The sequence below is a fragment of the Lithobates pipiens genome, unplaced genomic scaffold, assembly GCF_037356315.1.
Source record: "Lithobates pipiens isolate NorthernLeopardFrog02 unplaced genomic scaffold, aLitPip1_a1.2 Scaffold_3, whole genome shotgun sequence".
Classification (NCBI taxonomy): domain Eukaryota; kingdom Metazoa; phylum Chordata; class Amphibia; order Anura; family Ranidae; genus Lithobates; species Lithobates pipiens.
In genome coordinates, this window is record NW_027507790.1 from 50,768,057 (window position 1) to 50,776,434 (window position 8,378).

At 47.0% G+C, this 8,378-nt stretch overlaps 10 non-coding genes across 10 annotated transcripts in view; all 10 read left to right on the top strand.

The window, feature by feature from the left end:
• The first annotated feature begins 403 nt into the window (after positions 1-403).
• Positions 404-518, top strand: LOC143941920 (U5 spliceosomal RNA). The gene has a single exon (XR_013264543.1). It is a non-coding gene; the product is annotated as a U5 spliceosomal RNA (small nuclear RNA).
• Positions 519-1,281: 763 nt separating this feature from the next.
• Positions 1,282-1,396, top strand: LOC143941921 (U5 spliceosomal RNA). Its single transcript, XR_013264544.1, has one exon. It is a non-coding gene; the product is annotated as a U5 spliceosomal RNA (small nuclear RNA).
• A 763-nt stretch (positions 1,397-2,159) lies between these two features.
• On the top strand, positions 2,160-2,274 carry LOC143941922 (U5 spliceosomal RNA). Its single transcript, XR_013264545.1, has one exon. It is a non-coding gene; the product is annotated as a U5 spliceosomal RNA (small nuclear RNA).
• A 763-nt stretch (positions 2,275-3,037) lies between these two features.
• Positions 3,038-3,152, top strand: LOC143941923 (U5 spliceosomal RNA). Its single transcript, XR_013264546.1, has one exon. It is a non-coding gene; the product is annotated as a U5 spliceosomal RNA (small nuclear RNA).
• Positions 3,153-3,901: 749 nt separating this feature from the next.
• Positions 3,902-4,016, top strand: LOC143941924 (U5 spliceosomal RNA). The gene has a single exon (XR_013264547.1). It is a non-coding gene; the product is annotated as a U5 spliceosomal RNA (small nuclear RNA).
• Positions 4,017-4,779: 763 nt separating this feature from the next.
• LOC143941433 (U5 spliceosomal RNA) lies at positions 4,780-4,894 on the top strand. The gene has a single exon (XR_013264129.1). It is a non-coding gene; the product is annotated as a U5 spliceosomal RNA (small nuclear RNA).
• A 763-nt stretch (positions 4,895-5,657) lies between these two features.
• LOC143941925 (U5 spliceosomal RNA) lies at positions 5,658-5,772 on the top strand. The gene has a single exon (XR_013264548.1). It is a non-coding gene; the product is annotated as a U5 spliceosomal RNA (small nuclear RNA).
• A 763-nt stretch (positions 5,773-6,535) lies between these two features.
• LOC143941926 (U5 spliceosomal RNA) lies at positions 6,536-6,650 on the top strand. The gene has a single exon (XR_013264549.1). It is a non-coding gene; the product is annotated as a U5 spliceosomal RNA (small nuclear RNA).
• Positions 6,651-7,413: 763 nt separating this feature from the next.
• On the top strand, positions 7,414-7,528 carry LOC143941927 (U5 spliceosomal RNA). The gene has a single exon (XR_013264550.1). It is a non-coding gene; the product is annotated as a U5 spliceosomal RNA (small nuclear RNA).
• A 749-nt stretch (positions 7,529-8,277) lies between these two features.
• LOC143941427 (U5 spliceosomal RNA) overlaps positions 8,278-8,378 on the top strand; it is a 115-nt gene continuing 14 nt past the window's right edge. The window contains exon 1 of the small nuclear RNA XR_013264123.1: positions 8,278-8,378. This exon is cut by the window's right edge and continues 14 nt beyond it. This is a non-coding gene — a small nuclear RNA (U5 spliceosomal RNA).

An 8,378-nucleotide genomic window follows, 5' to 3' on the forward strand; every position in this document is an offset into this window, starting at 1 on the left:
GCGCTGTATGTACCCCAAGTTCCATTGCCGTGCGCCTTTTAAGTGGTTCTGATGAAGCGAATTGCTACAAGCGCCTGCTGATTCCCTCCGTGCAGCTGTAAAGACATGCAAATTAGGCCGTCCTGCTCTGTAGTGGCCTTCTGCCATTATCCCCGGCAGTGGGCCGTCCTTTCACTTTTCTTTATTTGCATAAGCCTAATGTATCTCAGGTTAAATGTTTTGACTATTTTAAACTCGACAAACCCTTTCCAGTGGTGTTTTTCTTGGACGTGTCATTTGTTTCAATCAGTTCTGCACCTTATTTGGCCATGTTTTGGCTTAGAAATGATATGGTCCACGGGGTCACCATGAGTAGAGCAGCATCCGCGTTCCGCCGAGGCCTAGTTTAGGCTGTTTGTTGGTTATACTCTGGTTTCTCTTCAGATCGAATAAATCTTTCGCCTTTTACTAAAGATTTCCGTGGAGAGGAACAACCATGAGTTTCAGAGAATTTTTTGATGCCTAGCTGATGCTGGGCTTCGCTAATTTGGTGAAAAATAGCTCGAGTTCCCTTGATTTGGCAAGACCTTGAGACAGCGTTAGTGTTGTTGTTGGTGGTGGTGGTCAAGAAGGGATAGTAAAACGATTCGACTGGGCCATTGAGCTATGGGACCATTGGACGGTTTCGGGTGTTTCTTTGGCTTTGCGCGCTTGGCCTCAAATGAAAGTTGACGGTGTAGCCGACCAAAGCGGCACCCGCTCGAGTTCTTGAGGACTCGCTCCTGTTAGCAAAACGCGTTACAGCCCTTTGCAAAATCTTTCTTGCGCGCTCCGTTTTTGGTAAGTCGGCCTTATTCGACCCTTTTTAAGGGACCCTTTAAAAAAGAGCACAGGGCAAGGCGCTGTATGTACCCCAAGTTCCATTGCCGTGCGCCTTTTAAGTGGTTCTGATGAAGCGAATTGCTACAAGCGCCTGCTGATTCCCTCCGTGCAGCTGTAAAGACATGCAAATTAGGCCGTCCTGCTCTGTAGCGGCCTTCTGCCATTATCCCCGGCAGTGGGCCGTCCTTTCACTTTTCTTTATTTGCATAAGCCTAATGTATCTCAGGTTAAATGTTTTGACTATTTTAAACTCGACAAACCCTTTCCAGTGGTGTTTTTCTTGGACGTGTCATTTGTTTCAATCAGTTCTGCACCTTATTTGGCCATGTTTTGGCTTAGAAATGATATGGTCCACGGGGTCACCATGAGTAGAGCAGCATCCGCGTTCCGCCGAGGCCTAGTTTAGGCTGTTTGTTGGTTATACTCTGGTTTCTCTTCAGATCGAATAAATCTTTCGCCTTTTACTAAAGATTTCCGTGGAGAGGAACAACCATGAGTTTCAGAGAATTTTTTGATGCCTAGCTGATGCTGGGCTTCGCTAATTTGGTGAAAAATAGCTCGAGTTCCCTTGATTTGGCAAGACCTTGAGACAGCGTTAGTGTTGTTGTTGGTGGTGGTGGTCAAGAAGGGATAGTAAAACGATTCGACTGGGCCATTGAGCTATGGGACCATTGGACGGTTTCGGGTGTTTCTTTGGCTTTGCGCGCTTGGCCTCAAATGAAAGTTGACGGTGTAGCCGACCAAAGCGGCTCCCGCTCGAGTTCTTGAGGACTCGCTCCTGTTAGCAAAACGCGTTACAGCCCTTTGCAAAATCTTTCTTGCGCGCTCCGTTTTTGGTAAGTCGGCCTTATTCGACCCTTTTTAAGGGACCCTTTAAAAAAGAGCACAGGGCAAGGCGCTGTATGTACCCCAAGTTCCATTGCCGTGCGCCTTTTAAGTGGTTCTGATGAAGCGAATTGCTACAAGCGCCTGCTGATTCCCTCCGTGCAGCTGTAAAGACATGCAAATTAGGCCGTCCTGCTCTGTAGCGGCCTTCTGCCATTATCCCCGGCAGTGGGCCGTCCTTTCACTTTTCTTTATTTGCATAAGCCTAATGTATCTCAGGTTAAATGTTTTGACTATTTTAAACTCGACAAACCCTTTCCAGTGGTGTTTTTCTTGGACGTGTCATTTGTTTCAATCAGTTCTGCACCTTATTTGGCCATGTTTTGGCTTAGAAATGATATGGTCCACGGGGTCACCATGAGTAGAGCAGCATCCACGTTCCGCCGAGGCCTAGTTTAGGCTGTTTGTTGGTTATACTCTGGTTTCTCTTCAGATCGAATAAATCTTTCGCCTTTTACTAAAGATTTCCGTGGAGAGGAACAACCATGAGTTTCAGAGAATTTTTTGATGCCTAGCTGATGCTGGGCTTCGCTAATTTGGTGAAAAATAGCTCGAGTTCCCTTGATTTGGCAAGACCTTGAGACAGCGTTAGTGTTGTTGTTGGTGGTGGTGGTCAAGAAGGGATAGTAAAACGATTCGACTGGGCCATTGAGCTATGGGACCATTGGACGGTTTCGGGTGTTTCTTTGGCTTTGCGCGCTTGGCCTCAAATGAAAGTTGACGGTGTAGCCGACCAAAGCGGCTCCCGCTCGAGTTCTTGAGGACTCGCTCCTGTTAGCAAAACGCGTTACAGCCCTTTGCAAAATCTTTCTTGCGCGCTCCGTTTTTGGTAAGTCGGCCTTATTCGACCCTTTTTAAGGGACCCTTTAAAAAAGAGCACAGGGCAAGGCGCTGTATGTACCCCAAGTTCCATTGCCGTGCGCCTTTTAAGTGGTTCTGATGAAGCGAATTGCTACAAGCGCCTGCTGATTCCCTCCGTGCAGCTGTAAAGACATGCAAATTAGGCCGTCCTGCTCTGTAGCGGCCTTCTGCCATTATCCCCGGCAGTGGGCCGTCCTTTCACTTTTCTTTATTTGCATAAGCCTAATGTATCTCAGGTTAAATGTTTTGACTATTTTAAACTCGACAAACCCTTTCCAGTGGTGTTTTTCTTGGACGTGTCATTTGTTTCAATCAGTTCTGCACCTTATTTGGCCATGTTTTGGCTTAGAAATGATATGGTCCACGGGGTCACCATGAGTAGAGCAGCATCCACGTTCCGCCGAGGCCTAGTTTAGGCTGTTTGTTGGTTATACTCTGGTTTCTCTTCAGATCGAATAAATCTTTCGCCTTTTACTAAAGATTTCCGTGGAGAGGAACAACCATGAGTTTCAGAGAATTTTTTGATGCCTAGCTGATGCTGGGCTTCGGTAATTTGGTGAAAAATAGCTCGAGTTCCCTTGATTTGGCAAGACCCTGAGACAGCGTTAGTGTTGTTGTTGGTGGTGGTGGTTAAGAAGGGATAGTAAAACGATTCGACTGGGCCATTGAGCTATGGGACCATTGGACGGTTTCGGGTGTTTCTTTGGCTTTGCGCGCTTGGCCTCAAATGAAAGTTGACGGTGTAGCCGACCAAAGCGGCTCCCGCTCGAGTTCTTGAGGACTCGCTCCTGTTAGCAAAACGCGTTACAGCCCTTTGCAAAATCTTTCTCGCGCGCTCCGTTTTTGGTAAGTCGGCCTTATTCGACCCTTTAAAAAAGAGCACAGGGCAAGGCGCTGTATGTACCCCAAGTTCCATTGCCGTGCGCCTTTTAAGTGGTTCTGATGAAGCGAATTGCTACAAGCGCCTGCTGATTCCCTCCGTGCAGCTGTAAAGACATGCAAATTAGGCCGTCCTGCTCTGTAGCGGCCTTCTGCCATTATCCCTGGCAGTGGGCCGTCCTTTCACTTTTCTTTATTTGCATAAGCCTAATGTATCTCAGGTTAAATGTTTTGACATTTTTAAACTCGACAAACCCTTTCCAGTGGTGTTTTTCTTGGACGTGTCATTTGTTTCAATCAGTTCTGCACCTTATTTGGCCATGTTTTGGCTTAGAAATGATATGGTCCACGGGGTCACCATGAGTAGAGCAGCATCCGCGTTCCGCCGAGGCCTAGTTTAGGCTGTTTGTTGGTTATACTCTGGTTTCTCTTCAGATCGAATAAATCTTTCGCCTTTTACTAAAGATTTCCGTGGAGAGGAACAACCATGAGTTTCAGAGAATTTTTTGATGCCTAGCTGATGCTGGGCTTCGCTAATTTGGTGAAAAATAGCTCGAGTTCCCTTGATTTGGCAAGACCTTGAGACAGCGTTAGTGTTGTTGTTGGTGGTGGTGGTCAAGAAGGGATAGTAAAACGATTCGACTGGGCCATTGAGCTATGGGACCATTGGACGGTTTCGGGTGTTTCTTTGGCTTTGCGCGCTTGGCCTCAAATGAAAGTTGACGGTGTAGCCGACCAAAGCGGCTCCCGCTCGAGTTCTTGAGGACTCGCTCCTGTTAGCAAAACGCGTTACAGCCCTTTGCAAAATCTTTCTTGCGCGCTCCGTTTTTGGTAAGTAGGCCTTATTCGACCCTTTTTAAGGGACCCTTTAAAAAAGAGCACAGGGCAAGGCGCTGTATGTACCCCAAGTTCCATTGCCGTGCGCCTTTTAAGTGGTTCTGATGAAGCGAATTGCTACAAGCGCCTGCTGATTCCCTCCGTGCAGCTGTAAAGACATGCAAATTAGGCCGTCCTGCTCTGTAGCGGCCTTCTGCCATTATCCCCGGCAGTGGGCCGTCCTTTCACTTTTCTTTATTTGCATAAGCCTAATGTATCTCAGGTTAAATGTTTTGACTATTTTAAACTCGACAAACCCTTTCCAGTGGTGTTTTTCTTGGACGTGTCATTTGTTTCAATCAGTTCTGCACCTTATTTGGCCATGTTTTGGCTTAGAAATGATATGGTCCACGGGGTCACCATGAGTAGAGCAGCATCCGCGTTCCGCCGAGGCCTAGTTTAGGCTGTTTGTTGGTTATACTCTGGTTTCTCTTCAGATCGAATAAATCTTTCGCCTTTTACTAAAGATTTCCGTGGAGAGTAACAACCATGAGTTTCAGAGAATTTTTTGATGCCTAGCTGATGCTGGGCTTCGGTAATTTGGTGAAAAATAGCTTGAGTTCCCTTGATTTGGCAAGACCCTGAGACAGCGTTAGTGTTGTTGTTGGTGGTGGTGGTTAAGAAGGGATAGTAAAACGATTCGACTGGGCCATTGAGCTATGGGACCATTGGACGGTTTCGGGTGTTTCTTTGGCTTTGCGCGCTTGGCCTCAAATGAAAGTTGACGGTGTAGCCGACCAAAGCGGCTCCCGCTCGAGTTCTTGAGGACTCGCTCCTGTTAGCAAAACGCGTTACAGCCCTTTGCAAAATCTTTCTCGCGCGCTCCGTTTTTGGTAAGTCGGCCTTATTCGACCCTTTTTAAGGGACCCTTAAAAAAAGAGCACAGGGCAAGGCGCTGTATGTACCCCAAGTTCCATTGCCGTGCTCCTTTTAAGTGGTTCTGATGAAGCGAATTGCTACAAGCGCCTGCTGATTCCCTCCGTGCAGCTGTAAAGACATGCAAATTAGGCCGTCCTGCTCTGTAGCGGCCTTCTGCCATTATCCCCGGCAGTGGGCCGTCCTTTCACTTTTCTTTATTTGCATAACCCTAATGTATCTCAGGTTAAATGTTTTGACATTTTTAAACTCGACAAACCCTTTCCAGTGGTGTTTTTCTTGGACGTGTCATTTGTTTCAATCAGTTCTGCACCTTATTTGGCCATGTTTTGGCTTAGAAATGATATGGTCCACGGGGTCACCATGAGTAGAGCAGCATCCGCGTTCCGCCGAGGCCTAGTTTAGGCTGTTTGTTGGTTATACTCTGGTTTCTCTTCAGATCGAATAAATCTTTCGCCTTTTACTAAAGATTTCCGTGGAGAGGAACAACCATGAGTTTCAGAGAATTTTTTGATGCCTAGCTGATGCTGGGCTTCGGTAATTTGGTGAAAAATAGCTCGAGTTCCCTTGATTTGGCAAGACCCTGAGACAGCGTTAGTGTTGTTGTTGGTGGTGGTGGTCAAGAAGGGATAGTAAAACGATTCGACTGGGCCATTGAGCTATGGGACCATTGGACGGTTTCGGGTGTTTCTTTGGCTTTGCGCGCTTGGCCTCAAATGAAAGTTGACGGTGTAGCCGACCAAAGCGGCTCCCGCTCGAGTTCTTGAGGACTCGCTCCTGTTAGCAAAACGCGTTACAGCCCTTTGCAAAATCTTTCTCGCGCGCTCCGTTTTTGGTAAGTCGGCCTTATTCGACCCTTTTTAAGGGACCCTTAAAAAAAGAGCACAGGGCAAGGCGCTGTATGTACCCCAAGTTCCATTGCCGTGCTCCTTTTAAGTGGTTCTGATGAAGCGAATTGCTACAAGCGCCTGCTGATTCCCTCCGTGCAGCTGTAAAGACATGCAAATTAGGCCGTCCTGCTCTGTAGCGGCCTTCTGCCATTATCCCCGGCAGTGGGCCGTCCTTTCACTTTTCTTTATTTGCATAAGCCTAATGTATCTCAGGTTAAATGTTTTGACATTTTTAAACTCGACAAACCCTTTCCAGTGGTGTTTTTCTTGGACGTGTCATTTGTTTCAATCAGTTCTGCACCTTATTTGGCCATGTTTTGGCTTAGAAATGATATGGTCCACGGGGTCACCATGAGTAGAGCAGCATCCGCGTTCCGCCGAGGCCTAGTTTAGGCTGTTTGTTGGTTATACTCTGGTTTCTCTTCAGATCGAATAAATCTTTCGCCTTTTACTAAAGATTTCCGTGGAGAGGAACAACCATGAGTTTCAGAGAATTTTTTGATGCCTAGCTGATGCTGGGCTTCGCTAATTTGGTGAAAAATAGCTCGAGTTCCCTTGATTTGGCAAGACCTTGAGACAGCGTTAGTGTTGTTGTTGGTGGTGGTGGTTAAGAAGGGATAGTAAAACGATTCGACTGGGCCATTGAGCTATGGGACCATTGGACGGTTTCGGGTGTTTCTTTGGCTTTGCGCGCTTGGCCTCAAATGAAAGTTGACGGTGTAGCCGACCAAAGCGGCTCCCGCTCGAGTTCTTGAGGACTCGCTCCTGTTAGCAAAACGCGTTACAGCCCTTTGCAAAATCTTTCTTGCGCGCTCCGTTTTTGGTAAGTCGGCCTTATTCGACCCTTTTTAAGGGACCCTTTAAAAAAGAGCACAGGGCAAGGCGCTGTATGTACCCCAAGTTCCATTGCCGTGCGCCTTTTAAGTGGTTCTGATGAAGCGAATTGCTACAAGCGCCTGCTGATTCCCTCCGTGCAGCTGTAAAGACATGCAAATTAGGCCGTCCTGCTCTGTAGCGGCCTTCTGCCATTATCCCCGGCAGTGGGCCGTCCTTTCACTTTTCTTTATTTGCATAAGCCTAATGTATCTCAGGTTAAATGTTTTGACTATTTTAAACTCGACAAACCCTTTCCAGTGGTGTTTTTCTTGGACGTGTCATTTGTTTCAATCAGTTCTGCACCTTATTTGGCCATGTTTTGGCTTAGAAATGATATGGTCCACGGGGTCACCATGAGTAGAGCAGCATCCACGTTCCGCCGAGGCCTAGTTTAGGCTGTTTGTTGGTTATACTCTGGTTTCTCTTCAGATCGAATAAATCTTTCGCCTTTTACTAAAGATTTCCGTGGAGAGGAACAACCATGAGTTTCAGAGAATTTTTTGATGCCTAGCTGATGCTGGGCTTCGGTAATTTGGTGAAAAATAGCTCGAGTTCCCTTGATTTGGCAAGACCCTGAGACAGCGTTAGTGTTGTTGTTGGTGGTGGTGGTTAAGAAGGGATAGTAAAACGATTCGACTGGGCCATTGAGCTATGGGACCATTGGACGGTTTCGGGTGTTTCTTTGGCTTTGCGCGCTTGGCCTCAAATGAAAGTTGACGGTGTAGCCGACCAAAGCGGCTCCCGCTCGAGTTCTTGAGGACTCGCTCCTGTTAGCAAAACGCGTTACAGCCCTTTGCAAAATCTTTCTCGCGCGCTCCGTTTTTGGTAAGTCGGCCTTATTCGACCCTTTAAAAAAGAGCACAGGGCAAGGCGCTGTATGTACCCCAAGTTCCATTGCCGTGCGCCTTTTAAGTGGTTCTGATGAAGCGAATTGCTACAAGCGCCTGCTGATTCCCTCCGTGCAGCTGTAAAGACATGCAAATTAGGCCGTCCTGCTCTGTAGCGGCCTTCTGCCATTATCCCTGGCAGTGGGCCGTCCTTTCACTTTTCTTTATTTGCATAAGCCTAATGTATCTCAGGTTAAATGTTTTGACATTTTTAAACTCGACAAACCCTTTCCAGTGGTGTTTTTCTTGGACGTGTCATTTGTTTCAATCAGTTCTGCACCTTATTTGGCCATGTTTTGGCTTAGAAATGATATGGTCCACGGGGTCACCATGAGTAGAGCAGCATCCGCGTTCCGCCGAGGCCTAGTTTAGGCTGTTTGTTGGTTATACTCTGGTTTCTCTTCAGATCGAATAAATCTTTCGCCTTTTACTAAAGATTTCCGTGGAGAGGAACAACCATGAGTTTCAGAGAATTTTTTGATGCCTA